General features: G+C 39.3%; 38 non-coding genes and 19 pseudogenes across 38 annotated transcripts; all 57 read left to right on the forward strand.

Annotated features, from left to right (window-relative positions):
- The first annotated feature begins 297 nt into the window (after positions 1 to 297).
- Positions 298 to 416, forward strand: LOC146030730 (5S ribosomal RNA). The gene has a single exon (XR_014456220.1). It is a non-coding gene; the product is annotated as a 5S ribosomal RNA (ribosomal RNA).
- Positions 417 to 761: 345 nt separating this feature from the next.
- LOC146030854 (5S ribosomal RNA) lies at positions 762 to 880 on the forward strand. The gene has a single exon (XR_014456337.1). It is a non-coding gene; the product is annotated as a 5S ribosomal RNA (ribosomal RNA).
- Positions 881 to 1,225: 345 nt separating this feature from the next.
- Positions 1,226 to 1,334, forward strand: LOC146029024 (5S ribosomal RNA; annotated as a pseudogene).
- A 345-nt stretch (positions 1,335 to 1,679) lies between these two features.
- Positions 1,680 to 1,798, forward strand: LOC146034110 (5S ribosomal RNA). The gene has a single exon (XR_014459517.1). It is a non-coding gene; the product is annotated as a 5S ribosomal RNA (ribosomal RNA).
- Positions 1,799 to 2,142: 344 nt separating this feature from the next.
- LOC146032335 (5S ribosomal RNA) lies at positions 2,143 to 2,261 on the forward strand. Its single transcript, XR_014457776.1, has one exon. It is a non-coding gene; the product is annotated as a 5S ribosomal RNA (ribosomal RNA).
- A 346-nt stretch (positions 2,262 to 2,607) lies between these two features.
- LOC146034038 (5S ribosomal RNA) lies at positions 2,608 to 2,726 on the forward strand. Its single transcript, XR_014459444.1, has one exon. It is a non-coding gene; the product is annotated as a 5S ribosomal RNA (ribosomal RNA).
- A 345-nt stretch (positions 2,727 to 3,071) lies between these two features.
- On the forward strand, positions 3,072 to 3,190 carry LOC146028280 (5S ribosomal RNA; annotated as a pseudogene).
- Positions 3,191 to 3,536: 346 nt separating this feature from the next.
- LOC146030803 (5S ribosomal RNA) lies at positions 3,537 to 3,655 on the forward strand. Its single transcript, XR_014456287.1, has one exon. It is a non-coding gene; the product is annotated as a 5S ribosomal RNA (ribosomal RNA).
- Positions 3,656 to 4,000: 345 nt separating this feature from the next.
- Positions 4,001 to 4,109, forward strand: LOC146029280 (5S ribosomal RNA; annotated as a pseudogene).
- A 345-nt stretch (positions 4,110 to 4,454) lies between these two features.
- LOC146034902 (5S ribosomal RNA) lies at positions 4,455 to 4,573 on the forward strand. The gene has a single exon (XR_014460306.1). It is a non-coding gene; the product is annotated as a 5S ribosomal RNA (ribosomal RNA).
- A 345-nt stretch (positions 4,574 to 4,918) lies between these two features.
- LOC146028579 (5S ribosomal RNA) lies at positions 4,919 to 5,037 on the forward strand (annotated as a pseudogene).
- Positions 5,038 to 5,384: 347 nt separating this feature from the next.
- On the forward strand, positions 5,385 to 5,502 carry LOC146027610 (5S ribosomal RNA). The gene has a single exon (XR_014455003.1). It is a non-coding gene; the product is annotated as a 5S ribosomal RNA (ribosomal RNA).
- Positions 5,503 to 5,846: 344 nt separating this feature from the next.
- LOC146030323 (5S ribosomal RNA) lies at positions 5,847 to 5,965 on the forward strand. The gene has a single exon (XR_014455823.1). It is a non-coding gene; the product is annotated as a 5S ribosomal RNA (ribosomal RNA).
- Positions 5,966 to 6,310: 345 nt separating this feature from the next.
- Positions 6,311 to 6,419, forward strand: LOC146029783 (5S ribosomal RNA; annotated as a pseudogene).
- A 345-nt stretch (positions 6,420 to 6,764) lies between these two features.
- On the forward strand, positions 6,765 to 6,883 carry LOC146034903 (5S ribosomal RNA). Its single transcript, XR_014460307.1, has one exon. It is a non-coding gene; the product is annotated as a 5S ribosomal RNA (ribosomal RNA).
- Positions 6,884 to 7,228: 345 nt separating this feature from the next.
- Positions 7,229 to 7,347, forward strand: LOC146028580 (5S ribosomal RNA; annotated as a pseudogene).
- Positions 7,348 to 7,694: 347 nt separating this feature from the next.
- Positions 7,695 to 7,812, forward strand: LOC146027611 (5S ribosomal RNA). Its single transcript, XR_014455004.1, has one exon. It is a non-coding gene; the product is annotated as a 5S ribosomal RNA (ribosomal RNA).
- Positions 7,813 to 8,156: 344 nt separating this feature from the next.
- Positions 8,157 to 8,275, forward strand: LOC146031533 (5S ribosomal RNA). The gene has a single exon (XR_014456998.1). It is a non-coding gene; the product is annotated as a 5S ribosomal RNA (ribosomal RNA).
- A 345-nt stretch (positions 8,276 to 8,620) lies between these two features.
- On the forward strand, positions 8,621 to 8,729 carry LOC146029690 (5S ribosomal RNA; annotated as a pseudogene).
- Positions 8,730 to 9,074: 345 nt separating this feature from the next.
- Positions 9,075 to 9,193, forward strand: LOC146034550 (5S ribosomal RNA). The gene has a single exon (XR_014459955.1). It is a non-coding gene; the product is annotated as a 5S ribosomal RNA (ribosomal RNA).
- Positions 9,194 to 9,538: 345 nt separating this feature from the next.
- On the forward strand, positions 9,539 to 9,657 carry LOC146031112 (5S ribosomal RNA). Its single transcript, XR_014456587.1, has one exon. It is a non-coding gene; the product is annotated as a 5S ribosomal RNA (ribosomal RNA).
- Positions 9,658 to 10,002: 345 nt separating this feature from the next.
- LOC146029281 (5S ribosomal RNA) lies at positions 10,003 to 10,111 on the forward strand (annotated as a pseudogene).
- A 346-nt stretch (positions 10,112 to 10,457) lies between these two features.
- LOC146030554 (5S ribosomal RNA) lies at positions 10,458 to 10,576 on the forward strand. Its single transcript, XR_014456044.1, has one exon. It is a non-coding gene; the product is annotated as a 5S ribosomal RNA (ribosomal RNA).
- A 345-nt stretch (positions 10,577 to 10,921) lies between these two features.
- LOC146032457 (5S ribosomal RNA) lies at positions 10,922 to 11,040 on the forward strand. Its single transcript, XR_014457891.1, has one exon. It is a non-coding gene; the product is annotated as a 5S ribosomal RNA (ribosomal RNA).
- A 345-nt stretch (positions 11,041 to 11,385) lies between these two features.
- LOC146029025 (5S ribosomal RNA) lies at positions 11,386 to 11,494 on the forward strand (annotated as a pseudogene).
- A 344-nt stretch (positions 11,495 to 11,838) lies between these two features.
- Positions 11,839 to 11,957, forward strand: LOC146032790 (5S ribosomal RNA). Its single transcript, XR_014458208.1, has one exon. It is a non-coding gene; the product is annotated as a 5S ribosomal RNA (ribosomal RNA).
- Positions 11,958 to 12,303: 346 nt separating this feature from the next.
- On the forward strand, positions 12,304 to 12,422 carry LOC146028377 (5S ribosomal RNA; annotated as a pseudogene).
- Positions 12,423 to 12,767: 345 nt separating this feature from the next.
- On the forward strand, positions 12,768 to 12,886 carry LOC146032081 (5S ribosomal RNA). Its single transcript, XR_014457527.1, has one exon. It is a non-coding gene; the product is annotated as a 5S ribosomal RNA (ribosomal RNA).
- Positions 12,887 to 13,231: 345 nt separating this feature from the next.
- Positions 13,232 to 13,340, forward strand: LOC146029538 (5S ribosomal RNA; annotated as a pseudogene).
- A 345-nt stretch (positions 13,341 to 13,685) lies between these two features.
- LOC146031060 (5S ribosomal RNA) lies at positions 13,686 to 13,804 on the forward strand. Its single transcript, XR_014456537.1, has one exon. It is a non-coding gene; the product is annotated as a 5S ribosomal RNA (ribosomal RNA).
- Positions 13,805 to 14,149: 345 nt separating this feature from the next.
- On the forward strand, positions 14,150 to 14,268 carry LOC146032707 (5S ribosomal RNA). Its single transcript, XR_014458130.1, has one exon. It is a non-coding gene; the product is annotated as a 5S ribosomal RNA (ribosomal RNA).
- A 346-nt stretch (positions 14,269 to 14,614) lies between these two features.
- On the forward strand, positions 14,615 to 14,723 carry LOC146029740 (5S ribosomal RNA; annotated as a pseudogene).
- A 345-nt stretch (positions 14,724 to 15,068) lies between these two features.
- Positions 15,069 to 15,187, forward strand: LOC146028077 (5S ribosomal RNA; annotated as a pseudogene).
- A 345-nt stretch (positions 15,188 to 15,532) lies between these two features.
- LOC146032791 (5S ribosomal RNA) lies at positions 15,533 to 15,651 on the forward strand. Its single transcript, XR_014458209.1, has one exon. It is a non-coding gene; the product is annotated as a 5S ribosomal RNA (ribosomal RNA).
- A 345-nt stretch (positions 15,652 to 15,996) lies between these two features.
- Positions 15,997 to 16,115, forward strand: LOC146031917 (5S ribosomal RNA). Its single transcript, XR_014457369.1, has one exon. It is a non-coding gene; the product is annotated as a 5S ribosomal RNA (ribosomal RNA).
- A 346-nt stretch (positions 16,116 to 16,461) lies between these two features.
- LOC146032071 (5S ribosomal RNA) lies at positions 16,462 to 16,580 on the forward strand. Its single transcript, XR_014457518.1, has one exon. It is a non-coding gene; the product is annotated as a 5S ribosomal RNA (ribosomal RNA).
- A 345-nt stretch (positions 16,581 to 16,925) lies between these two features.
- Positions 16,926 to 17,044, forward strand: LOC146028473 (5S ribosomal RNA; annotated as a pseudogene).
- Positions 17,045 to 17,389: 345 nt separating this feature from the next.
- Positions 17,390 to 17,508, forward strand: LOC146028095 (5S ribosomal RNA). The gene has a single exon (XR_014455183.1). It is a non-coding gene; the product is annotated as a 5S ribosomal RNA (ribosomal RNA).
- Positions 17,509 to 17,854: 346 nt separating this feature from the next.
- Positions 17,855 to 17,973, forward strand: LOC146028140 (5S ribosomal RNA; annotated as a pseudogene).
- A 345-nt stretch (positions 17,974 to 18,318) lies between these two features.
- LOC146028109 (5S ribosomal RNA) lies at positions 18,319 to 18,437 on the forward strand. The gene has a single exon (XR_014455185.1). It is a non-coding gene; the product is annotated as a 5S ribosomal RNA (ribosomal RNA).
- Positions 18,438 to 18,778: 341 nt separating this feature from the next.
- On the forward strand, positions 18,779 to 18,897 carry LOC146033824 (5S ribosomal RNA). Its single transcript, XR_014459233.1, has one exon. It is a non-coding gene; the product is annotated as a 5S ribosomal RNA (ribosomal RNA).
- A 344-nt stretch (positions 18,898 to 19,241) lies between these two features.
- Positions 19,242 to 19,360, forward strand: LOC146031488 (5S ribosomal RNA). The gene has a single exon (XR_014456954.1). It is a non-coding gene; the product is annotated as a 5S ribosomal RNA (ribosomal RNA).
- Positions 19,361 to 19,705: 345 nt separating this feature from the next.
- Positions 19,706 to 19,814, forward strand: LOC146029026 (5S ribosomal RNA; annotated as a pseudogene).
- Positions 19,815 to 20,160: 346 nt separating this feature from the next.
- Positions 20,161 to 20,279, forward strand: LOC146028121 (5S ribosomal RNA). Its single transcript, XR_014455187.1, has one exon. It is a non-coding gene; the product is annotated as a 5S ribosomal RNA (ribosomal RNA).
- A 345-nt stretch (positions 20,280 to 20,624) lies between these two features.
- Positions 20,625 to 20,743, forward strand: LOC146028132 (5S ribosomal RNA). The gene has a single exon (XR_014455188.1). It is a non-coding gene; the product is annotated as a 5S ribosomal RNA (ribosomal RNA).
- A 345-nt stretch (positions 20,744 to 21,088) lies between these two features.
- On the forward strand, positions 21,089 to 21,207 carry LOC146032950 (5S ribosomal RNA). Its single transcript, XR_014458361.1, has one exon. It is a non-coding gene; the product is annotated as a 5S ribosomal RNA (ribosomal RNA).
- A 345-nt stretch (positions 21,208 to 21,552) lies between these two features.
- Positions 21,553 to 21,671, forward strand: LOC146030877 (5S ribosomal RNA). The gene has a single exon (XR_014456358.1). It is a non-coding gene; the product is annotated as a 5S ribosomal RNA (ribosomal RNA).
- A 343-nt stretch (positions 21,672 to 22,014) lies between these two features.
- LOC146030536 (5S ribosomal RNA) lies at positions 22,015 to 22,133 on the forward strand. The gene has a single exon (XR_014456027.1). It is a non-coding gene; the product is annotated as a 5S ribosomal RNA (ribosomal RNA).
- A 345-nt stretch (positions 22,134 to 22,478) lies between these two features.
- LOC146033657 (5S ribosomal RNA) lies at positions 22,479 to 22,597 on the forward strand. The gene has a single exon (XR_014459067.1). It is a non-coding gene; the product is annotated as a 5S ribosomal RNA (ribosomal RNA).
- Positions 22,598 to 22,942: 345 nt separating this feature from the next.
- LOC146029208 (5S ribosomal RNA) lies at positions 22,943 to 23,061 on the forward strand (annotated as a pseudogene).
- Positions 23,062 to 23,405: 344 nt separating this feature from the next.
- LOC146033939 (5S ribosomal RNA) lies at positions 23,406 to 23,524 on the forward strand. Its single transcript, XR_014459347.1, has one exon. It is a non-coding gene; the product is annotated as a 5S ribosomal RNA (ribosomal RNA).
- Positions 23,525 to 23,866: 342 nt separating this feature from the next.
- Positions 23,867 to 23,985, forward strand: LOC146028717 (5S ribosomal RNA; annotated as a pseudogene).
- Positions 23,986 to 24,330: 345 nt separating this feature from the next.
- Positions 24,331 to 24,449, forward strand: LOC146032083 (5S ribosomal RNA). Its single transcript, XR_014457529.1, has one exon. It is a non-coding gene; the product is annotated as a 5S ribosomal RNA (ribosomal RNA).
- A 345-nt stretch (positions 24,450 to 24,794) lies between these two features.
- On the forward strand, positions 24,795 to 24,913 carry LOC146028477 (5S ribosomal RNA; annotated as a pseudogene).
- A 345-nt stretch (positions 24,914 to 25,258) lies between these two features.
- On the forward strand, positions 25,259 to 25,377 carry LOC146031411 (5S ribosomal RNA). The gene has a single exon (XR_014456877.1). It is a non-coding gene; the product is annotated as a 5S ribosomal RNA (ribosomal RNA).
- A 347-nt stretch (positions 25,378 to 25,724) lies between these two features.
- On the forward strand, positions 25,725 to 25,843 carry LOC146031918 (5S ribosomal RNA). The gene has a single exon (XR_014457370.1). It is a non-coding gene; the product is annotated as a 5S ribosomal RNA (ribosomal RNA).
- A 344-nt stretch (positions 25,844 to 26,187) lies between these two features.
- LOC146028144 (5S ribosomal RNA) lies at positions 26,188 to 26,306 on the forward strand. Its single transcript, XR_014455189.1, has one exon. It is a non-coding gene; the product is annotated as a 5S ribosomal RNA (ribosomal RNA).
- The last annotated feature ends 114 nt before the right edge of the window (positions 26,307 to 26,420 follow it).

The raw sequence follows: 26,420 nt of genomic DNA on the forward strand, positions 1-26,420 counted from the left end.
GAAACTTTTTGTTTTTATTGCCAATACAGACATTTGAGAGAGGTGAAACAGACACAATAGCCATCACCTAAAGACTTACCACACTGTTTCGGCCCAATTCCAACTGCTTTTGGCAGCTAAACAGTGTTGAGCCTCATTAGTAGTTTAATTTGAGACCACCTGCTAATATTATGTCCTGTAGGTCTTTTTACATGAGCAACACATGATTTTTTTCAGTAAGCCAATAATGTTAGGAAACTTTTTTATTAGCTTTCCTGGTTATAGAAGTAGAAGAGGGCAAAAAAGTGACTGTATCTCACCTACAGCCATACCACATTGGATACGCCCAATCTCGTCTGACCTTGGAAGCTAAGCAGTGTTGGGCCTGGTTAGTACTTGGGTGGGAGACCACATGGGAACACCAGGTGCTGTAGGTTTTTTCCCATTACTGGCAATTTTTTTTTATTCTCTAGCTATTTAAATTGGAAACTTTTTCTTTTTATTGCCAATATAGACATTTGAGAGAGGTGAAACAGACACAATAGCCATCACCTAAAGACTTACAACACTGTTTTGGCCCAATTCCAACTGCTTTTGGCAGCTAAACAGTGTTGAGCCTCATTAGTAGTTTAATTTGAGACCACCTGCTAATATTATGTCCTGTAGGTCTTTTTACATTAGCAACACATGATTTTTTTCAGTAAGCCAATAATGTTAGGAAACTTTTTTATTAGCTTACCTGGTTATAGAAGTAGAAGAGGGCAAAAAAGTGACTGTATCTCACCTACAGCCATACCACATTGGATACGCCCAATCTCATCTGATCTTGGAAGCTAAGCAGTGTTGGGCCTGGTTAGTACTTGGGTGGGAGACCACAGGGGAACACCAGGTGCTGTAGGTTTTTTCCCATTACTGGCAAATTGTTTTTATTCTCTAGCTATTTAAATTGGAAACTTTTTCTTTTTATTGCCAATACAGACATTTGGGAGAGGTCAAACAGACACAATAGCCATCACCTAAAGACTTTCCACACTGTTTCGGCCCAATTCCAACTGCTTTTGGCAGCTAAACAGTGTTGAGCCTCTTTAGTAGTTTAATTTGAGACCACCTGCTAATATCATGTCCTGTAGGTCTTTTTACTTTACCAACACATGATTTTTTTCAGTAAGCCAATACAGTTAGGAAACTTTTTTATTAGCTTACCTGGTTATAGAAGTAGAAGAGGGCAAAAAAGTGCCTGTATCTAACCTACAGCCATACCACGTTGGATACGCCTGATCTTGGAAGCTAAGCAGTGTTGGGCCTGGTTAGTACTTGGGTGGGAGACCACATGGGAACACCAGGTGCTGTAGGTTTTTTCCCATTACTGGCAAATTGTTTTTATTCTCTAGCTATATAAATTGGAAACTTTTTGTTTTTATTGCCAATACAGACATTTGAGAGAGGTGAAACAGGCACAATAGCCATCACCTAAAGACTTACCACACTGTTTCGGCCCAATTCCAACTGCTTTTGGCAGCTAAACAGTGTTGAGCCTCATTAGTAGTTTAATTTGAGACCACCTGCTAATATTATGTCCTGTAGGTCTTTTTACATGAGCAACACATGATTTTTTTCAGTAAGCCAATAATGTTAGGAAACTTTTTTATTAGCTTTCCTGGTTATAGAAGTAGAAGAGGGCAAAAAAGTGACTGTATCTCACCTACAGCCATACCACATTGGATACGCCCAATCTCGTCTGATCTTGGAAGCTAAGCAGTGTTGGGTCTGGTTAGTACTTGGGTGGGAGACCACATGGGAACACCACGTGCTGTAGGTTTTTTCCCAGTACTGGCAAATTGTTTTTATTCTCTAGCTATTTAAATTGGAAACTTTTTCTTTTTATTGCCAATACAGACATCTGGGAGAGGTCAAACAGACACAATAGCCATCACCTAAAGACTTACCACACTGTTTTGGCCCAATTCCAACTGCTTTTGGCAGCTAAACAGTGTTGAGCCTCATTAGTAGTTTATTTGAGACCACCTGCTAATATTATGTCCTGTAGGTCTTTTTACATTACCAACACATGATTTTTTTCAGTAAGCCAATAATGTTAGGAAACTTTTTTATTAGCTTACCTGGTTATAGAAGTAGAAGAGGGCAAAAAAGTGACTCTATCTCACCTACAGCCATACCACATTGGATACTCCCAATCTCATCTGATCTTGGAAGCTAAGCATTGTTGGGCCTGGTTAGTACTTGGGTGGGAGACCACATGGGAACACCAGGTGCTGTAGGTTTTTTTCCCATTACTGGCAAATTGTTTTTATTCTCTAGCTATTTAAATTGGAAACTTTTTATTTTTATTGCCAATACAGACATTTGGGAGAGGTCAAACAGACACAATAGCCATCACCTAAAGACTTACCACACTGTTTCGGCCTAATTCCAACTGCTTTTGGCAGCTAAACAGTGTTGAGCCTCTTTAGTAGTTTAATTTGAGACCACCTGCTAATATTATGTCCTGTAGGTCTTTTTACATTACCAACACATGATTTTTTTCAGTAAGCCAATACAGTTAGGAATCTTTTTTATTCGCTTACCTGGTTATAGAAGTAGAAGAGGGCAAAAAAGTGCCTGTATCTTACCTACAGCCATACCACATTGGATACGCCCACACTCGTCTGATCTTGGAAGCTAAGCAGTGTTGGGCCTGGTTAGTACTTGGGTGGGAGACCACATGGGAACACCAGGTGCTGTAGGTTTTTTCCCATTACTGGCAAATTGTTTTTATTCTCTAGCTATTTAAATTGGAAACTTTTTCTTTTTATTGCCAATACAGACATTTGGGAGAAGTCAAACAGACACAATAGCCATCACCTAAAGACTTACCACACTGTTTCGGCCCAATTCCAACTGCTTTTGGCAGCTAAATAGTGTTGAGCCTCTTTAGTAGTTTAATTTGAGACCACCTGCTGATATTATGTCCTGTAGGTCTTTTTACATTGCAAACACATGATTTTTTTCAGTAAGCCAATACAGTTAGGAAACTTTTTTATTAGCTTACCTTTAGATAGAAGTAGAAGAGGGCAAAAAAGTGACTGCATCTCACCTACAGCCATACCACATTGGATACGCCCAATCTCGTCTGATTTTGGAAGCTAAGCAGTGTTGGGGCTGGTCAGTACTTGGGTAGGAGACCACATGGGAACACCAGGTGCTGTAGGTTTTTTCCCATTACTGGCAAATTGTTTTTATTCTCTAGCTATTTAAATTGGAAACTTTTTTACTTTTTATTGCCAATACAGACATTTGAGAGAGGTGAAACTGACACAATAGCCATCACCTAAAGACTTACCACACTGTTTCGGCCCAATTCCAACTACTTTTGGCACCTAACAGTGTTGAGCCTCATTAGTAGTTTAATGTGAGACCACCTGCTAATATTATGTCCTGTAGGTCTTTTTACATTACCAACACATGATTTTTTTCAGTAAGCCAATAATGTTAGGAAACTTTTTTATTAGCTTACCTGGTTATAGAAGTAGAAGAGGGCAAAAAAGTGACTGTATCTCACCTACAGCCATACCACATTGGATACGCCCAATCTCATCTGGTCTTGGAAGCTAAGCAGTGTTGGGCCTGGTTAGTACTTGGGTGGGAGACCACATGGGAACACCAGGTGCTGTAGGTTTTTTCCCATTACTGGCAAATTGTTTTTATTCTCTAGCTATTTAAATTGGAAACTTTTTCTTTTTATTGCCAATACAGACATTTGGGAGAGGTCAAACAGACACAATAGCCATCACCTAAAGACTTTCCACACTGTTTCGGCCCAATTCCAACTGCTTTTGGCAGCTAAACAGTGTTGAGCCTCTTTAGTAGTTTAATTTGAGACCACCTGCTAATATAATGTCCTGTTGGTCTTTTTACTTTACCAACACATGATTTTTTTCAGTAAGCCAATACAGTTAGGAAACTTTTTTATTAGCTTACCTGGTTATAGAAGTAGAAGAGGGCAAAAAAGTGCCTGTATCTCAACTACAGCCATACCACGTTGGATACGCCTGATCTTGGAAGCTAAGCAGTGTTGGGCCTGGTTAGTACTTGGGTGGGAGACCACATGGGAACACCAGGTGCTGTAGGTTTTTTCCCATTACTGGCAAATTGTTTTTATTCTCTAGCTATTTAAATTGGAAACTTTTTGTTTTTATTGCCAATACAGACATTTGAGAGAGGTGAAACAGACACAATAGCCATCACCTAAAGACTTACCACACTGTTTCGGCCCAATTCCAACTGCTTTTGGCAGCTAAACAGTGTTGAGCCTCATTAGTAGTTTAATTTGAGACCACCTGCTAATATTATGTCCTGTAGGTCTTTTTACATTACCAACACATGATTTTTTTCAGTAAGCCAATAATGTTAGGAAACTTTTTTATTAGCTTACCTGGTTATAGAAGTAGAAGAGGGCAACAAAGTGCCTGTATCTCACCTACAGCCATACCACATTGGGTACGCCCAATCTCGTCTGATCTTGGAAGCTAAGCAGTGTTGGGTCTGGTTAGTACTTGGGTGGGAGACCACATGGGAACACCACGTGCTGTAGGTTTTTTCCCATTACTGGCAAATTGTTTTTATTCTCTAGCTATTTAAATTGGAAACTTTTTCTTTTTATTGCCAATACAGACATCTGTGAGAGGTCAAACAGACACAATAGCCATCACCTAAAGACTTACCACACTGTTTCGACCTAATTCCAACTGCTTTTGGCAGCTAAACAGTGTTGAGCCTCTTTAGTAGTTTAATTTGAGACCACCTGCTAATATTATGTCCTGTAGGTCTTTTTACATTACCAACACATGATTTTTTTCAGTAAGCCAATACAGTTAGGAAACTTTTTTATTAGCTTACCTGGTTATAGAAGTAGAAGAGGGCAAAAAAGTGCCTGTATCTCACCTACAGCCATACCACATTGGATACGCCCAATCTCGTCTGATCTTGGAAGCTAAGCAGTTTTGAGCCTAGTTAGTACTTGGGTGGGAGACCACATGGGAACACCAGATGCTGTAGGTTTTTTTTCCCATTACTGGCAAATTGTTTTTATTCTCTAGCTATTTAAATTGGAAACTTTTTCTTTTTATTGCCAATACAAACATTTGAGAGAGGTGAAACAGACACAATAGAAATCACCTAAAGACTTACCACACTGTTTCGGCCCAATTCCAACTGCTTTTGGCAGCTAAACAGTGTTGAGCCTCATTAGTAGTTTAATTTGAGACCACCTGCTAATATTATGTCCTGTAGGTCTTTTTACATTAGCAACACATGATTTTTTTCAGTAAGCCAATAATGTTAGGAAACTTTTTTATTAGCTTACCTGGTTATAGAAGTAGAAGAGGGCAAAAAAGTAACTGTATCTCACCTACAGCCATACCACATTGGATACGCCCAATCTCGTCTGATCTTGGAAGCTAAGCAGTGTTGGGCCTAGATAGTACTTGGGTGGGAGACCACATGGGAACACATGTGCTGTAGGTTTTTTCCCATTACTGGCAAATTGTTTTTATTCTCTAGCTATTTAAATTGGAAACTTTTTATTTTTATTGCCAATACAGACATTTGAGAGAGGTGAAACTGACACAATAGCCATCACCTAAAGACTTACCACACTGTTTCGGCCCAATTCCAACTACTTTTGGCACCTAACAGTGTTGAGCCTCATTAGTAGTTTAATTTGAGACCACCTGCTAATATTATGTCCTGTAGGTCTTTTTACATTACCAACACATGATTTTTTTCAGTAAGCCAATAATGTTAGGAAACTTTTTTATTAGCTTACCTGGTTATAGAAGTAGAAGAGGGCAAAAAAGTGACTGTATCTCACCTACAGCCATACCACATTGCATACGCCCAATCTCATCTGATCTTGGAAGCTAAGCAGTGTTGGGCCTGGTTAGTACTTGGGTGGGAGACCACATGGGAACACCAGGTGCTGTAGGTTTTTTCCCATTACTGGCAAATTGTTTTTATTCTCTAGCTATTTAAATTGGAAACTTTTTCTTTTTATTGCCAATACAGACATTTGGGAGAGGTCAAACAGACACAATAGCCATCACCTAAAGACTTTCCACACTGTTTCGGCCCAATTCCAACTGCTTTTGGCAGCTAAACAGTGTTGAGCCTCTTTAGTAGTTTAATTTGAGACCACCTGCTAATATCATGTCCTGTAGGTCTTTTTACTTTACCAACACATGATTTTTTTCAGTAAGCCAATACAGTTAGGAAACTTTTTTATTAGCTTACCTGGTTATAGAAGTAGAAGAGGGCAAAAAAGTGCCTGTATCTCACCTACAGCCATACCACGTTGGATACGCCTGATCTTGGAAGCTAAGCAGTGTTGGGTCTGGTAAGTACATGGGTGGGAGACCACATGGGAACACCACGTGCTGTAGGTTTTTTCCCATTACTGGCAAATTGTTTTTATTCTCTAGCTATTTAAATTGGAAACTTTTTGTTTTTATTGCCAATACAGACATTTGAGAGAGGTGAAACAGACACAATAGCCATCACCTAAAGACTTACCACACTGTTTCGGCCCAATTCCAACTGCTTTTGGCAGCTAAACAGTGTTGAGCCTCATTAGTAGTTTAATTTGAGACCACCTGCTAATATTATGTCCTGTAGGTCTTTTTACATTACCAACACATGATTTTTTTCAGTAAGCCAATAATGTTAGGAAACTTTTTTATTAGCTTACCTGGTTATAGAAGTAGAAGAGGGCAACAAAGTGCCTGTATCTCACCTACAGCCATACCACATTGGGTACGCCCAATCTCGTCTGATCTTGGAAGCTAAGCAGTGTTGGGTCTGGTTAGTACTTGGGTGGGAGACCACATGGGAACACCACGTGCTGTAGGTTTTTTCCCATTACTGGCAAATTGTTTTTATTCTCTAGCTATTTAAATTGGAAACTTTTTCTTTTTATTGCCAATACAGACATCTGTGAGAGGTCAAACAGACACAATAGCCATCACCTAAAGACTTACCACACTGTTTCGACCTAATTCCAACTGCTTTTGGCAGCTAAACAGTGTTGAGCCTCTTTAGTAGTTTAATTTGAGACCACCTGCTAATATTATGTCCTGTAGGTCTTTTTACATTACCAACACATGATTTTTTTCAGTAAGCCAATACAGTTAGGAAACTTTTTTATTAGCTTACCTGGTTATAGAAGTAGAAGAGGGCAAAAAAGTGCCTGTATCTCACCTACAGCCATACCACATTGGATACGCCCAATCTCGTCTGATCTTGGAAGCTAAGCAGTTTTGAGCCTAGTTAGTACTTGGGTGGGAGACCACATGGGAACACCAGATGCTGTAGGTTTTTTTTCCCATTACTGGCAAATTGTTTTTATTCTCTAGCTATTTAAATTGGAAACTTTTTCTTTTTATTGCCAATACAAACATTTGAGAGAGGTGAAACAGACACAATAGAAATCACCTAAAGACTTACCACACTGTTTCGGCCCAATTCCAACTGCTTTTGGCAGCTAAACAGTGTTGAGCCTCATTAGTAGTTTAATTTGAGACCACCTGCTAATATTATGTCCTGTAGGTCTTTTTACATTAGCAACACATGATTTTTTTCAGTAAGCCAATAATGTTAGGAAACTTTTTTATTAGCTTACCTGGTTATAGAAGTAGAAGAGGGCAAAAAAGTAACTGTATCTCACCTACAGCCATACCACATTGGATACGCCCAATCTCGTCTGATCTTGGAAGCTAAGCAGTGTTGGGCCTAGATAGTACTTGGGTGGGAGACCACATGGGAACACATGTGCTGTAGGTTTTTTCCCATTACTGGCAAATTGTTTTTATTCTCTAGCTATTTAAATTGGAAACTTTTTATTTTTATTGCCAATACAGACATTTGAGAGAGGTGAAACTGACACAATAGCCATCACCTAAAGACTTACCACACTGTTTCGGCCCAATTCCAACTACTTTTGGCACCTAACAGTGTTGAGCCTCATTAGTAGTTTAATTTGAGACCACCTGCTAATATTATGTCCTGTAGGTCTTTTTACATTACCAACACATGATTTTTTTCAGTAAGCCAATAATGTTAGGAAACTTTTTTATTAGCTTACCTGGTTATAGAAGTAGAAGAGGGCAAAAAAGTGACTGTATCTCACCTACAGCCATACCACATTGCATACGCCCAATCTCATCTGATCTTGGAAGCTAAGCAGTGTTGGGCCTGGTTAGTACTTGGGTGGTAGACCACATGGGAACACCAGGTGCTGTAGGTTTTTTCCCATTACTGGCAAATTGTTTTTATTCTCTAGCTATTTAAATTGGAAACTTTTTCTTTTTATTGCCAATACAGACATTTGGGAGAGGTCAAACAGACACAATAGCCATCACCTAAAGACTTTCCACACTGTTTCGGCCCAATTCCAACTGCTTTTGGCAGCTAAACAGTGTTGAGCCTCTTTAGTAGTTTAATTTGAGACCACCTGCTAATATCATGTCCTGTAGGTCTTTTTACTTTACCAACACATGATTTTTTTCAGTAAGCCAATACAGTTAGGAAACTTTTTTATTAGCTTACCTGGTTATAGAAGTAGAAGAGGGCAAAAAAGTGCCTGTATCTCACCTACAGCCATACCACGTTGGATACGCCTGATCTTGGAAGCTAAGCAGTGTTGGGTCTGGTAAGTACTTGGGTGGGAGACCACATGGGAACACCACGTGCTGTAGGTTTTTTCCCATTACTGGCAAATTGTTTTTATTCTCTAGCTATTTAAATTGGAAACTTTTTCTTTTTATTGCCAATACAGACATCTGGGAGAGGTCAAACAGACACAATAGCCATCACCTAAAGACTTACCACACTGTTTCGGCCTAATTCCAACTGCTTTTGGCAGCTAAACAGTGTTGAGCCTCTTTAGTAGATTAATTTGAGACCACCTGCTAATATTATGTCCTGTAGGTCTTTTTACATTACCAACACATGATTTTTTTCAGTAAGCCAATACAGTTAGGAAACTTTTTTATTAGCTTACCTGGTTATAGAAGTAGAAGAGGGCAAAAAAGTGCCTGTATCTCACCTACAGCCATACCACATTGGATACGCCCAATCTCGTCTGATCTTGGAAACTAAGCAGTGTTGGGCCTGGTTAGTACTTGGGTGGGAGACCACATGGGAACACCACGTGCTGTAGGTTTTTTCCCATTACTGGCAAATTGTTTTTATTCTCTAGCTATTTAAATTGGAAACTTTTTCTTTTTATTGCCAATACAGACATTTGAGAGAGGTGAAACAGACACAATAGAAATCACCTAAAGACTTACCACACTGTTTTGGCCCAATTCCAACTGCTTTTGGCAGCTAAACAGTGTTGAGCCTCATTAGTAGTTTAATTTGAGACCACCTGCTAATATTATGTCCTGTAGGTCTTTTTACATTAGCAACACATGATTTTTTTCAGTAAGCCAATAATGTTAGGAAACTTTTTTATTAGCTTACCTGGTTATAGAAGTAGAAGAGGGCAAAAAAGTGACTCTATCTCACCTACAGCCATACCACATTGGATACGCCCAATCTCATCTGATCTTGGAAGCTAAGCAGTGTTGGGCCTGGTTAGTACTTGGGTGGGAGACCACATGGGAACACCAGGTGCTGTAGGTTTTTTCCCATTACTGGCAAATTGTTTTTATTCTCTAGCTATTTAAATTGGAAACTTTTTCTTTTTATTGCCAATACAGACATTTGAGAGAGGTGAAACTGACACAATAGCCATCACCTAAAGACTTTCCACACTGTTTCGGCCCAATTCCAACTGCTTTTGGCAGCTAAACAGTGTTGAGCCTCTTTAGTAGTTTAATTTGAGACCACCTGCTAATATAATGTCCTGTAGGTCTTTTTACTTTACCAACACATGATTTTTTTCAGTAAGCCAATACAGTTAGGAAACTTTTTTATTAGCTTACCTGGTTATAGAAGTAGAAGAGGGCAAAAAAGTGCCTGTATCTCAACTACAGCCATACCACGTTGGATACGCCTGATCTTGGAAGCTAAGCAGTGTTGGGCCTGGTTAGTACTTGGGTGGGAGACCACATGGGAACACCAGGTGCTGTAGGTTTTTTCCCATTACTGGCAAATTGTTTTTATTCTCTAGCTATTTAAATTGGAAACTTTTTGTTTTTATTGCCAATACAGACATTTGAGAGAGGTGAAACAGACACAATAGCCATCACCTAAAGACTTACCACACTGTTTCGGCCCAATTCCAACTGCTTTTGGCAGCTAAACAGTGTTGAGCCTCATTAGTAGTTTAATTTGAGACCACCTGCTAATATTATGTCCTGTAGGTCTTTTTACATGAGCAACACATGATTTTTTTCAGTAAGCCAATAATGTTAGGAAACTTTTTTATTAGCTTACCTGGTTATAGAAGTAGAAGAGGGCAAAAAAAGTGCCTGTATCTCACCTACAGCCATACCACATTGGATACGCCCAATCTCGTTTGATCTTGGAAGCTAAGCAGTGTTGGGCCTGGTTAGTACTTGGGTGGGAGACCACATGGGAACACCAGGTGCTGTAGGTTTTTTCCCATTACTGGCAAATAGTTTTTATTCTCTAGCTATTTAAATTGGAAACTTTTTCTTTTTATTGCCAATATAGACATTTGAGAGAGGTGAAACTGACACAATAGCCATCACCTAAAGACTTACAACACTGTTTTGGCCCAATTCCAACTGCTTTTGGCAGCTAAACAGTGTTGAGCCTCATTAGTAGTTTAATTTGAGACCACCTGCTAATATTATGTCCTGTAGGTCTTTTTACATTACCAACACATGATTTTTTTCAGTAAGCCAATAATGTTAGGAAACTTTTTTATTAGCTTACCTGGTTATAGAAGTAGAAGAGGGCAAAAAAGTGACTCTATCTCACCTACAGCCATACCACATTGGATACGCCCAATCTCATCTGATCTTGGAAGCTAAGCAGTGTTGGGCCTGGTTAGTACTTGGGTGCGAGACCACATGGGAACACCAGGTGCTGTAGGTTTTTTCCCATTACTGGCAAATTGTTTTTATTCTCTAGCTATTTAAATTGGAAACTTTTTCTTTTTATTGCCAATACAGACATTTGGGAGAGGTCAAACAGACACAATAGCCATCACCTAAAGACTTTCCACACTGTTTCGGCCCAATTCCAACTGCTTTTGGCAGCTAAACAGTGTTGAGCCTCTTTAGTAGTTTAATTTGAGACCACCTGCTAATATCATGTCCTGTAGGTCTTTTTACATTACCAACACATGATTTTTTTCAGTAAGCCAATACAGTTAGGAAACTTTTTTATTAGCTTACCTGGTTATAGAAGTAGATGAGGGCAAAAAAGTGCCTGTATCTCACCTACAGCCATACCACGTTGGATACGCCTGATCTTGGAAGCTAAGCAGTGTTGGGCCTGGTTAGTACTTGGGTGGGAGACCACATGGGAACACCAGGTGCTGTAGGTTTTTTCCCATTACTGGCAAATTGTTTTTATTCTCTAGCTATTTAAATTGGAAACTTTTTGTTTTTATTGCCAATACAGACATTTGAGAGAGGTGAAACAGACACAATAGCCATCACCTAAAGACTTACCACACTGTTTCGGCCCAATTCCAACTGCTTTTGCAGCTAAATAGTGTTGAGCCTCTTTAGTAGTTTAATTTGAGACCACCTGCTAATATTATGTCCTGTAGGTCTTTTTACATTACCAACACATGATTTTTTTCAGTAAGCCAATACAGTTAGGAAAATTTTTTATTCGCTTACCTGGTTATAGAAGTAGAAGAGGGCAAAAAAGTGCCTGTATCTTACCTACAGCCATACCACATTGGATACGCCCACTCTCGTCTGATCTTGGAAGCTAAGCAGTGTTGGGCCTGGTTAGTACTTGGGTGGGAGACCACATGGGAACACCAGGTGCTGTAGGTTTTTTCCCATTTACTGGCAAATTGTTTTTATTCACCAGCTATTTAAATTGGAAACTTTTTCTTTTTATTGCCAATACAGACATTTGGGAGAGGTCAAACAGACACAATAGCCATCACCTAAAGACTTACCACACTGTTTCGGCCCAATTCCAACTGCTTTTGGCAGCTAAATAGTGTTGAGCCTCTTTAGTAGTTTAATTTGAGACCACCTGCTAATATTATGTCCTGTAGGTCTTTTTACATTGCCAACACATGATTTTTTTCAGTAAGACAATACAGTTAGGAAACTTTTTTATTAGCTTACCTTTAGATAGAAGTAGAAGAGGGCAAAAAAGTGACTGCATCTCACCTACAGCCATACCACATTGGATACGCCCAATCTCGTCTGATTTTGGAAGCTAAGCAGTGTTGGGGCTGGTCAGTACTTGGGTGGGAGACCACATGGGGACACCAGGTGCTGTAGGTTTTTTCCCATTACTGGCAAATTGTTTTTATTCTCTAGCTATTTAAATTGGAAACTTTTTCTTTTTATTGCCAATACAGACATTTGAGAGAGGTGAAACTGACACAATAGCCATCACCTAAAGACTTACCACACTGTTTCGGCCCAATTCCAACTACTTTTGGCACCTAACAGTGTTGAGCCTCATTAGTAGTTTAATTTGAGACCACCTGCTAATATTATGTCCTGTAGGTCTTTTTACATTACCAACACATGATTTTTTTCAGTAAGCCAATAATGTTAAGAATCTTTTTTTATTAGCTTACCTGGTTATAGAAGTAGAAGAGGGCAAAAAAGTGACTGTATCTCACCTACAGCCATACCACATTGGATACGCCCAATCTCATCTGATCTTGGAAGCTAAGCAGTGTTGGGCCTGGTTAGTACTTTGGTGGGAGACCACATGGGAACACCATGTGCTGTAGGTTTTTTCCCATTACTGGCAAATTGTTTTTATTCTCTAGCTATTTAAATTGGAAACTTTTTCTTTTTATTGCCAATACAGACATTTGGGAGAGGTCAAACAGACACAATAGCCATCACCTAAAGACTTTCCACACTGTTTCGGCCCAATTCCAACTGCTTTTGGCAGCTAAACAGTGTTGAGCCTCTTTAGTAGTTTAATTTGAGACCACCTGCTAATATCATGTCCTGTAGGTCTTTTTACTTTACCAACACATGATTTTTTTCAGTAAGCCAATACAGTTAGGAAACTTTTTTATTAGCTTACCTGGTTATAGAAGTAGAAGAGGGCAGAAAAGTGCCTGTATCTCAACTACAGCCATACCACGTTGGATACGCCTGATCTTGGAAGCTAAGCAGTGTTGGGCCTGGTTAGTAGTTGGGTGGGAGACCACATGGGAACACCAGGTGCTGTAGGTTTTTTCCCATTACTGGCAAATTGTTTTTATTCTCTAGCTATTTAAATTGGAAACTTTTTGTTTTTATTGCCAATACAGACATTTGAGAGAGGTGAAACAGACACAATAGCCATCACCTAAAGACTTACCACACTGTTTCGGCCCAATTCCAACTGCTTTTGGCAGCTAAACAGTGTTGAGCCTCATTAGTAGTTTAATTTGAGACCACCTGCTAATATTATGTCCTGTAGGTCTTTTTACATGAGCAACACATGATTTTTTTCAGTAAGCCAATAATGTTAGGAAACTTTTTTATTAGCTTTCCTGGTTATAGAAGTAGAAGAGGGCAAAAAAGTGACTGTATCTCACCTACAGCCATACCACATTGGATACGCCCGATCTCGTTTGATCTTGGAAGCTAAGCAGTGTTGGGCCTGGTTAGTACTTGGGTGGGAGACCACATGGGAACACCAGGTGCTGTAGGTTTTTTCCCATTACTGGCAAATTGTTTTTATTCTCTAGCTATTTAAATTGGAAACTTTTTCTTTTTATTGCCAATATAGAAATTTGAGAGAGGTGAAACAGACACAATAGCCATCACCTAAAGACTTACCACACTGTTTCGGCCTAATTCCAACTGCTTTTGGCAGCTAAACAGTGTTGAGCCTCTTTAGTAGTTTAATTTGAGACCACCTGCTAATATTATGTCCTGTAGGTCTTTTTACATTACCAACACATGATTTTTTTCAGTAAGCCAATACAGTTAGGAAACTTTTTTATTAGCTTACCTGGTTATAGAAGTAGAAGAGGGCAAAAAAGTGCCTGTATCTCACCTACAGACATACCACATTGGATACGCCCAATCTCGTTTGATCTTGGAAGCTAAGCAGTGTTGGGCCTGGTTAGTACTTGGGTGGGAGACCACATGGGAACACCAGGTGCTGTAGGTTTTTTTCCCATTACTGGCAAATTGTTTTTATTCTCTAGCTATTTAAATTGGAAACTTTTTCTTTTTATTGCCAATACAGACATTTGAGAGAGGTGAAACAGACACAATAGCCATCACCTAAAGACTTACCACACTGTTTCGGCCCAATTCCAACTGCTTTTGGCAGCTAAACAGTGTTGAGCCTCATTAGTAGTTTAATTTGAGACCACCTGCTAATATTATGTCCTGTAGGTCTTTTTACATTAGCAACACATGATTTTTTTCAGTAAGCCAATAATGTTAGGAAACTTTTTTATTAGCTTACCTGGTTATAGAAGTAGAAGAGGGCAAAAAAGTAACTGTATCTCATCTACAGCCATACCACATTGGATACGCCTGATCTTGGAAGCTAAGCAGTGTTGGGCCTCGTTAGTACTTGGGTGGGAGACCACATGGGAACACCACGTGCTGTAGGTTTTTTCCCATTACTGGCAAATTGTTTTTATTCTCTAGCTATTTAAATTGGAAACTTTTTCTTTTTATTGCCAATATAGAAATTTGAGAGAGGTGAAACAGACACAATAGCCATCACCTAAAGACTTACAACACTGTTTTGGCCCAATTCCAACTGCTTTTGGCAGCTAAACAGTGTTGAGCCTCATTAGTAGTTTAATTTGAGACCACCTGCTAATATTATGTCCTGTACGTCTTTTTACATTACCAACACATGATTTTTTTCAGTAAGCCAATAATGTTAGGAAACTTTTTTATTAGCTTACCTGGTTATAGAAGTAGAAGAGGGCAAAAAAGTGCCTGTTTCTCACCAACAGCCATACCACATTGGATACGCCCAATCTCGTCTGATCTTGGAAGCTAAGCAGTGTTGGTTCTGGTTAGTACTTGGGTGGGAGACCACATGGGAACACCACGTGCTGTAGGTTTTTTCCCATTACTGGCAAATTGTTTTTATTCTCTAGCTATTTAAATTGGAAACTTTTTCTTTTTATTGCCAATACAGACATCTGGGAGAGGTCAAACAGACACAATAGCCATCACCTAAAGACTTACCACACTGTTTCGGCCCAATTCCAACTGCTTTTGGCAGCTAAATAGTGTTGAGCCTCTTTAGTAGTTTAATTTGAGACCACCTGCTAATATTATGTCCTGTAGGTCTTTTTACATTACCAACACATGATTTTTTTCAGTAAGCCAATACAGTTAGGAAAAAATTTTATTCGCTTACCTGGTTATAGAAGTAGAAGAGGGCAAAAAAGTGCCTGTATCTTACCTACAGCCATACCACATTGGATACGCCCACTCTCGTCTGATCTTGGAAGCTAAGCAGTGTTGGGCCTGGTTAGTACTTGGGTGGGAGACCACATGGGAACACCAGGTGCTGTAGGTTTTTTCTTATTACTGGCAAATTGTTTTTATTCACCAGCTATTTAAATTGGAAACTTTTTCTTTTTATTGCCAATACAGACATTTGGGAGAGGTCAAACAGACACAATAGCCATCACCTAAAGACTTACCACACTGTTTCGGCCCAATTCCAACTGCTTTTGGCAGCTAAATAGTGTTGAGCCTCTTTAGTAGTTTAATTTGAGACCACCTGCTAATATTATGTCCTGTATGTCTTTTTACATTACCAACACATGATTGTTTTCAGTAAGCCAATACAGTTAGGAAACTTTTTTATTAGCTTACCTGGTTATAGAAGTAGAAGAGGGCAAAAAAGTGCCTGTATCTCACCTACAGCCATACCACATTGGATACGCCCAATCTTGTCTGATCTTGGAAGCTAAGCAGTGTTGGGCCTGGTTAGTACTTGGGTGGGAGACCACATGGGAACACCAGGTGCTGTAGGTTTTTTTCCCATTACTGGCAAATTGTTTTTATTCTCTAGCTATTTAAATTGGAAACTTTTTCTTTTTATTGCCAATACAGACATTTGAGAGAGGTGAAACAGACACAATAGCCATCACCTAAAGACTTACCACACTGTTTCGGCCCAATTCCAACTGCTTTTGGCAGCTAAACAGTGTTGAGCCTCATTAGTAGTTTAATTTGAGACCACCTGCTAATATTATGTCCTGTAGGTCTTTTTACATGAGCAACACATGATTTTTTTCAGTAAGCCAATAATGTTAGGAAACTTTTTTATTAGCTTACCTGGTTATAGAAGTAGAAGAGGGCAAAAAAGTGACTGTATGTCACCTACAGCCATACCACATTGGATACGCCCAATCTCATTTGATCTTGGAAGCTAAGCAGTGTTGGGCCTGGTTAGTACTTGGGTGGGAGACCACATGGGAACACCAGGTGCTGTAGGTTTTTTCCCATTACTGGCAAATTGTTTTTATTCTCTAGCTATTTAAATTGGAAACTTTTTCTTTTTATTGCCAATATAGACATTTGAGAGAGGTGAAACAGACACAATAGCCATCACCTAAAGACTTACAACACTGTTTTGGCCCAATTCCAACTGCTTTTGGCAGCTAAACAGTGTTGAGCCTCATTAGTAGTTTAATTTGAGACCACCTGCTAATATTATGTCCTGTAGGTCTTTTTACATTACCAACACATGATTTTTTTCAGTAAGCCAATAATGTTAGGACACTTTTTTATTAGCTTACCTGGTTATAGAAGTAGAAGAGGGCAAAAAAGTGCCTGTATCTCACCTACAGCCATACCACATTGGGTACGCCCAATCTCGTCTGATCTTGGAACCTAAGCAGTGTTGGGTCTGGTTAGTACTTGGTTGGGAGACCACATGGGAACACCACGTGCTGTAGGTTTTTTCCCATTACTGGCAAATTGTTTTTATTCTCTAGCTATTTAAATTGGAAACTTTTTCTTTTTATTGCCAATACAGACATCTGGGAGAGGTCAAACAGACACAATAGCCATCACCTAAAGACTTACCACACTGTTTCGGCCTAATTCCAACTGCTTTTGGCAGCTAAACAGTGTTGAGCCTCTTTAGTAGTTTAATTTGAGACCACCTGCTAATATTATGTCCTGTAGGTCTTTTTACATTACCAACACATGATTTTTTTCAGTAAGCCAATACAGTTAGGAAACTTTTTTATTAGCTTACCTGGTTATAGAAGTAGAAGAGGGCAAAAAAGTGCCTGTATCTCACCTACAGCCATACCACATTGGATACGCCCAATCTCGTCTGATCTTGGAAGCTAAGCAGTGTTGGGCCTGGTTAGTACTTGGGTGGGAGACCACATGGGAACACCAGGTGCTGTAGGTTTTTTTCCCACTACTGGCAAATTGTTTTTATTCTCTAGCTATTTAAATTGGAAACTTTTTCTTTTTATTGCCAATACAGACATTTGAGAGAGGTAAAACAGACACAATAGAAATCACCTAAAGACTTACCACACTGTTTCGGCCCAATTCCAACTGCTTTTGGCAGCTAAACAGTGTTGAGCCTCATTAGTAGTTTAATTTGAGACCACCTGCTAATATTATGTCCTGTAGGTCTTTTTACATTAGCAACACATGATTTTTTTCAGTAAGCCAATAATGTTAGGAAACTTTTTTATTAGCTTACCTGGTTATAGAAGTAGAAGAGGGCAAAAAAGTAACAGTATCTTACCTACAGCCATTCCACATTGGATACGCCCAATCTCGTCTGAACTTGGAAGCTAAGCAGTGTTGGGCCTGGTTAGTACTTGGGTGGGAGACCACATGGGAACAAAACGTGCTGTAGGTTTTTTCCCATTACTGGCAAATTGTTTTTATTCTCTAGCTATTTAAATTGGAAACTTTTTCTTTTTATTGCCAATACAGACATCTGGGAGAGGTCAAACAGACACAATAGCCATCACCTAAAGACTTACCACACTGTTTCGGCCTAATTCCAACTGCTTTTGGCAGCTAAACAGTGTTGAGCCTCTTTAGTAGTTTAATTTGAGACCACCTGCTAATATTATGTCCTGTAGGTCTTTTTACATTACCAACACATGATTTTTTTCAGTAAGCCAATACAGTTAGGAAACTTTTTTATTAGCTTACCTGGTTATAGAAGTAGAAGAGGGCAAAAAAGTGCCTGTATCTCACCTACAGCCATACCACATTGGATACGCCCAATCTCGTCTGATCTTGGAAGCTAAGCAGTGTTGGGCCTGGTTAGTACTTGGGTGGGAGACCACATGGGAACACCAGGTGCTGTAGGTTTTTTTCCCATTACTGGCAAATTGTTTTTATTCTCTAGCTATTTAAATTGGAAACTTTTTCTTTTTATTGCCAATACAGACATTTGAGAGAGGTAAAACAGACACAATAGAAATCACCTAAAGACTTACCACACTGTTTCGGCCCAATTCCAACTGCTTTTGGCAGCTAAACAGTGTTGAGCCTCATTAGTAGTTTAATTTGAGACCACCTGCTAATATGGTGTAGGTCTTTTTACATTAGCAACATATGATTTTTTTCAGTAAGCCAATAATGTTAGGAAACTTTTTTATTAGCTTACCTGGTTATAGAAGTAGAAGAGGGCAAAAAAGTAACTGTATCTCACCTACAGCCATTCCACATTGGATACGCCCAATCTCGTCTGATCTTGGAAGCTAAGCAGTGTTGGGCCTGGTTAGTACTTGGGTGGGAGACCACATGGGAACACCACGTGCTGTAGGTTTTTTCCCATTACTGGCAAATTGTTTTTATTCTCTAGCTATTTAAATTGGAAACTTTTTCTTTTTATTGCCAATACAGACATTTGAGAGAGGTAAAACAGACACAATAGAAATCACCTAAAGACTTACCACACTGTTTCGGCCCAATTCCAACTGCTTTTGGCAGCTAAACAGTGTTGAGCCTCATTAGTAGTTTATTTGAGACCACCTGCTAATATTATGTCCTGTAGGTCTTTTTACATTACCAACACATGATTTTTTTCAGTAAGCCAATAATGTTAGGAAACTTTTTTATTAGCTTACCTGGTTATAGAAGTAGAAGAGGGCAAAAAAGTGACTGTATCTCACCTACAGCCATACCACATTGGATATGCCCAATCTCATCTGATCTTGGAAGCTAAGCAGTGTTGGACCTGGTTAGTACTTGGGTGGGAGACCACATGGGAACACCAGGTGCTGTAGGTTTTTTCCCATTACTGGCAAATTGTTTTTATTCTCTAGCTATTTAAATTGGAAACTTTTTCTTTTTATTGCCAATACAGACATTTGGGAGAGGTCAAACAGACACAATAGCCATCACCTAAAGACTTTCCACACTGTTTCGGCCCAATTACAACTGCTTTTGGCAGCTAAACAGTGTTGAGCCTCTTTAGTAGTTTAATTTGAGACCACCTGCTAATATCATGTCCTGTAGGTCTTTTTACTTTACCAACACATGATTTTTTTCAGTAAGCCAATACAGTTAGGAAACTTTTTTATTAGCTTACCTGGATATAGAAGTAGAAGAGGGCAAAAAAGTGCCTGTATCTCACCTACAGCCATACCACGTTGGATACGCCTGATCTTGGAAGCTAAGCAGTGTTGGGCCTGGTTAGTACTTGGGTGGGAGACCACATGGGAACACCAGGTGCTGTAGGTTTTTTCCCATTACTGGCAAATTGTTTTTATTCTCTAGCTATTTAAATTGGAAACTTTTTTGTTTTTATTGCCAATACAGACATTTGAGAGAGGTGAAACAGACACAATAGCCATCACCTAAAGACTTACCACACTGTTTCGGCCCAATTCCAACTGCTTTTGGCAGCTAAACAGTGTTGAGCCTCATTAGTAGTTTAATTTGAGACCACCTGCTAATATTATGTCCTGTAGGTCTTTTTACATGAGCAACACATGATTTTTTTCAGTAAGCCAATAATGTTAGGAAACTTTTTTATTAGCTTACCTGGTTATAGAAGTAGAAGTGGGCAAAAAAGTGACTGTATCTCACCTACAGCCATACCACATTGGATACGCCCAATCTCGTCTGATCTTGGAAGCTAAGCAGTGTTGGGCCTGGTTAGTACTTGGGTGGGAGACCACATGGGAACACCAGGTGCTGTAGGTTTTTTCCCATTACTGGCAAATTGTTTTTATTCTCTAGCTATTTAAATTGGAAACTTTTTCTTTTTATTGCCAATATAGACATTTGAGAGAGGTGAAACAGACACAATAGCCATCACCTAAAGACTTACCACACTGTTTTGGCCCAATTCCAACTGCTTTTGGCAGCTAAACAGTGTTGAGCCTCATTAGTAGTTTAATTTGAGACCACCTGCTAATATTATATCCTGTAGGTCTTTTTACATTACCAACACATGATTTTTTTCAGTAAGCCAATAATGTTAGGAAACTTTTTTATTAGCTTACCTTTAGATAGAAGTAGAAGAGGGCAAAAAAGTGCCTGCATCTCACCTACAGCCATACCACATTGGATACGCCCAATCTCGTCTGATCTTGGAAGCTAAGCAGTGTTGGGCCTGGTTAGTACTTGGGTGGGAGACCACATGGGAACACCAGGTGCTGTAGGTTTTTTCCCATTACTGGCAAATTGTTTTTATTCTCTAGCTATTTAAATTGGAAACTTTTTCTTTTTATTGCCAATACAGACATTTGAGAGAGGTGAAACAGACATAATAGCCATCACCTAAAGACTTACCACACTGTTTCGGCCCAATTCCAACTGCTTTTGGCAGCTAAACAGTGTTGAGCCTCATTAGTAGTTTAATTTGAGACCACCTGCTAATATTATGTCCTGTAGGTCTTTTTACATTACCAACACATGATTTTTTTCAGTAAGCCAATAATGTTAGGAAACTTTTTTATTAGCTTACCTGGTTATAGAAGTAGAAGAGGGCAAAAAAGTGACTCTATCTCAACTACAGCCATACCACATTGAATACGCCCAATCTCGTCTGATCTTGGAAGCTAAGCAGTGTTGGGCCTGGTTAGTACTTGGGTGGGAGACCACATTGGAACACCAGGTGCTGTAGGTTTTTTCCCATTACTGGCAAATTGTTTTTATTCTCTAGCTATTTAAATTGGAAACTTTTTCTTTTTATTGCCAATACAGACATTTGGGAGAGGTCAAACAGACACAATAGCCATCACCTAAAGACTTACCACACTGTTTCGGCCCAATTCCAACTGCTTTTGGCAGCTAAATAGTGTTGAGCCTCTTTAGTAGTTTAATTTGAGACCACCTGCTAATATTATGTCCTGTAGGTATTTTTACATTACCAACACATGATTTTTTTCAGTAAGCCAATAATGTTAGGAAACTTTTTTATTAGCTTACCTGGTTATAGAAGTAGAAGAGGGCAAAAAAGTGACTGTATCTCACCTACAGCCATACCACATTGGATACGCCCAATCTCGTCTGATCTTGGAAGCTAAGCAGTGTTGGGCCTGGTTAGTACTTGAGTGGGAGACCACATGGGAACACCAGGTGCTGTAGGTTTTTCCCATTACTGGCAAATTGTTTTTATTCTCTAGCTATTTAAATTGGAAACTTTTTCTTTTTATTGCCAATACAGACATTTGAGAGAGGTGAAACAGACATAATAGCCATCACCTAAAGACTTACCACACTGTTTCGGCCCAATTCCAACTGCTTTTGGCAGCTAAACAGTGTTGAGCCTCATTAGTAGTTTATTTGAGACCACCTGCTAATATTATGTCCTGTAGGTCTTTTTACATTACCAACACATGATTTTTTTCAGTAAGCCAATAATGTTAGGAAACTTTTTTATTAGCTTACCTGGTTATAGAAGTAGAAGAGGGCAAAAAAGTGACTCTATCTCACCTACAGCCATACCACATTGGATACGCCCAATCTCGTCTGATCTTGGAAGCTAAGCATTGTTGGGCCTGGTTAGTACTTGGGTGGGAGACCACATGGGAACACCAGGTGCTGTAGGTTTTTTCCCATTACTGGCAAATTGTTTTTATTCTCTAGCTATTTAAATTGGAAACTTCTTATTTTTATTGCCAATACAGACATTTGGGAGAGGTCAAACAGACACAATAGCCATCACCTAAAGACTTACCACACTGTTTCGGCCTAATTCCAACTGCTTTTGGCAGCTAAACAGTGTTGAGCCTCTTTAGTAGTTTAATTTGAGACCACCTGCTAATATTATGTCCTGTAGGTCTTTTTACATTACCAACACATGATTTTTTTCAGTAAGCCAATACAGTTAGGAAACTTTTTTATTCGCTTACCTGGTTATAGAAGTAGAAGAGGGCAAAAAAGTGCCTGTATCTTACCTACAGCCATACCACATTGGATATGCCCACTCTCGTCTGATCTTGGAAGCTAAGCAGTGTTGGGCCTGGTTAGTACTTGGGTGGGAGACCACATGGGAACACCAGGTGCTGTAGGTTTTTTCCCATTACTGGCAAATTGTTTTTATTCTCTAGCTATTTAAATTGGAAACTTTTTCTTTTTATTGCCAATACAGACATTTGGGAGAGGTCAAACAGACACAATAGCCATCACCTAAAGACTTACCACACTGTTTCGGCCCAATTCCAACTGCTTTTGGCAGCTAAATAGTGTTGAGCCTCTTTAGTAGTTTAATTTGAGACCACCTGCTGATATTATGTCCTGTAGGTCTTTTTACATTGCAAACACATGATTTTTTTCAGTAAGCCAATACAGTTAGGAAACTTTTTTATTAGCTTACCTTTAGATAGAAGTAGAAGAGGGCAAAAAAGTGACTGCATCTCACCTACAGCCATACCACATTGGATACGCCCAATCTCGTCTTATTTTGGAAGCTAAGCAGTGTTGGGGCTGGTCAGTACTTGGGTAGGAGACCACATGGGAACACCAGGTGCTGTAGGTTTTTCCCATTACTGGCAAATTGTTTTTATTCTCTAGCTATTTAAATTGGAAACTTTTTCTTTTTATTGCCAATACAGACATTTGAGAGAGGTGAAACAGACACAATAGCCATCACCTAAAGACTTACCTCACTGTTTCGGGCCAATTCCAACTGCTTTTGGCAGCTAAACAGTGTTGAGCCTCATTAGTAGTTTAATTTGAGACCACCTGCTAATATTATGTCCTGTAGGTCTTTTTACATTAGCAACACATGATTTTTTTCAGTAAGTTAATACAGTTAGGAAACTTTTTTATTAGCTTACCTTTAGATAGAAGTAGAAGAGGGCAAAAAAGTGCCTGTATCTCACCTACAGCCATACCACGTTGGATACTCCCAATCTTGTCTGATCTTGGAAGCTAAGCAGTGTTGGGCCTGGTTAGTACTTGGGTGGGAGACCATATGGGAGCACCAGGTGCTGTAGGTTTTTTCCCATTACTGGCAAATTGTTTTTATTCTCTAGCTATTTAAATTGGAAACTTTTTCTTTTTATTGCCAATACAGACATTTGGGAGAGGTCAAACAGACACAATAGCCATCCCCTTAAGACTTTACACTGTTTCGGCCCAATTCAAACTGCTTTTGGCAGCTAAACAGTGTTGAGCCTCTTTAGTAGTTTAATTTGAGACCACCTGCTAATATTATGTCCTGTAGGTCTTTTTACTTTACCAACACATGATTTTATTCTGTAAGCCAATACAGTTAGGAAACTTTTTATTAGCTTACCTTGTTATAGAAGTAGAAGAGGGCAAAAAAGTGCCTGTGTCTCACCTCCAGCCATACCACATTGGATACGCCCATTCTCGTCTGATCTTGGTAGCTAAGCAGTGTTGGGTCTGGATAGTACGTGGGTGGGAGACCACATGGGAACACCAGGTGCTGTAGGTTTTTTCCCATTACTCGCAAATTGTTTTTATTCTCTATCTATTTAAATTGGAAACTTTTTCTTTTTATTGCCAATACAGACATTTGAGAGAGGTCAAACAGACACAATAGCCATCACCTAAAGACTTACCACACTGTTTCGGACCAATTCCAACTGCTTTTGGCAGCTAAACAGTGTTGAGCCTCATTAGTAGTTTAATTTGAGACCACCTGCTAATATTATGTCCTGTAGGTCTTTTTACATGAGCAACACATGATTTTTTTCAGTAAGCCAATAATGTTAGGAAACTTTTTTATTAGCTTACCTGGTTATAGAAGTAGAAGAGGGCAAAAAAGTGACTGTATGTCACCTACAGCCATACCACATTGGATACGCCCAATCTCATTTGATCTTGGAAGCTAAGCAGTGTTGGGCCTGGTTAGTACTTGGGTGGGAGACCACATGGGAACACCAGGTGCTGTAGGTTTTTTCCCATTACTGGCAAATTGTTTTTATTCTCTAGCTATTTAAATTGGAAACTTTTTCTTTTTATTGCCAATATAGACATTTGAGAGAGGTGAAACAGACACAATAGCCATCACCTAAAGACTTACAACACTGTTTTGGCCCAATTCCAACTGCTTTTGGCAGCTAAACAGTGTTGAGCCTCATTAGTAGTTTAATTTGAGACCACCTGCTAATATTATGTCCTGTAGGTCTTTTTACATTACCAACACATGATTTTTTTCAGTAAGCCAATAATGTTAGGAAACTTTTTTATTAGCTTACCTGGTTATAGAAGTAGAAGAGGGCAAAAAAGTGCCTGTATCTCACCTACAGCCATACCACATTGGGTACGCCCAATCTCGTCTGATCTTGGAACCTAAGCAGTGTTGGGTCTGGTTAGTACTTGGTTGGGAGACCACATGGGAACACCACGTGCTGTAGGTTTTTTCCCATTACTGGCAAATTGTTTTTATTCTCTAGCTATTTAAATTGGAAACTTTTTCTTTTTATTGCCAATACAGACATCTGGGAGAGGTCAAACAGACACAATAGCCATCACCTAAAGACTTACCACACTGTTTCGGCCTAATTCCAACTGCTTTTGGCAGCTAAACAGTGTTGAGCCTCTTTAGTAGTTTAATTTGAGACCACCTGCTAATATTATGTCCTGTAGGTCTTTTTACATTACCAACACATGATTTTTTTCAGTAAGCCAATACAGTTAGGAAACTTTTTTATTAGCTTACCTGGTTATAGAAGTAGAAGAGGGCAAAAAAGTGCCTGTATCTCACCTACAGCCATACCACATTGGATACGCCCAATCTCGTCTGATCTTGAAAGCTAAGCAGTGTTGGGCCTGGTTAGTACTTGGGTGGGAGACCACATGGGAACACCAGGTGCTGTAGGTTTTTTTCCCATTACTGGCAAATTGTTTTTATTCTCTAGCTATTTAAATTGGAAACTTTTTCTTTTTATTGCCAATACAGACATTTGAGAGAGGTAAAACAGACACAATAGAAATCACCTAAAGACTTACCACACTGTTTCGGCCCAATTCCAACTGCTTTTGGCAGCTAAACAGTGTTGAGCCTCATTAGTAGTTTAATTTGAGACCACCTGCTAATATTATGTCCTGTAGGTCTTTTTACATTAGCAACACATGATTTTTTTCAGTAATACCAATAATGTTAGGAAACTTTTTTATTAGCTTACCTGGTTATAGAAGTAGAAGAGGGCAAAAAAATAGCTGTATCTCACCTACAGCCATACCACATTGGATACGCCCAATCTTGTCTGATCTTGGAAGCTAAGCAGTGTTGGGCCTGGTTAGTACTTGGGTGGGAGACCACATGGGAACACCAGGTGCTGTAGGTTTTTTCCCATTATTGGCAAATTGTTTTTATTCTCTAGCTATTTAAATTGGAAACTTTTTCTTTTTATTGCTAATACAGACATTTGGGAGAGGTCAAACAGACACAATAGCCATCAGCTAAAGACTTACCCCACTGTTTCGGTCCAATTCCAACTGCTTTTGGCAGCTAAATAGTGTTGAGCCTCTTTAGTAGTTTAATTTGAGACCACCTGCTAATATTATGTCCCGTAGGTCTTTTTACATTACCAACACATGACTTTTTCAGTAAGCCAATACAGTTAGGAAACTTTTTTATTAGCTTACCTGGTTATAGAAGTAGAAGAGGGCAAAAAAGTGACTGTATCTCACCTACAGCCATACCACATTGGATACGCCCAATCTCGTCTGATCTTGGAAGCTAAGCAGTGTTGGGCCTGGTTAGTACTTGGGTGGGAGACCACATGGGAACACCAGGTGCTGTAGGTTTTTTCCCATTACTGGCAAATTGTTTTTATTCTATAGCTATTTCAATTGGAAACTTTTTCTTTTTATTGTCAATACAGACATTTGAGAGAGGTGAAACAGACACAATAGCCATCA

Source organism: Crinia signifera, chromosome 8 (genome assembly GCF_055691185.1).
Source record: "Crinia signifera chromosome 8, ASM5569118v1, whole genome shotgun sequence".
In the NCBI taxonomy this organism is placed as follows: Eukaryota; Metazoa; Chordata; class Amphibia; order Anura; family Myobatrachidae; genus Crinia; species Crinia signifera.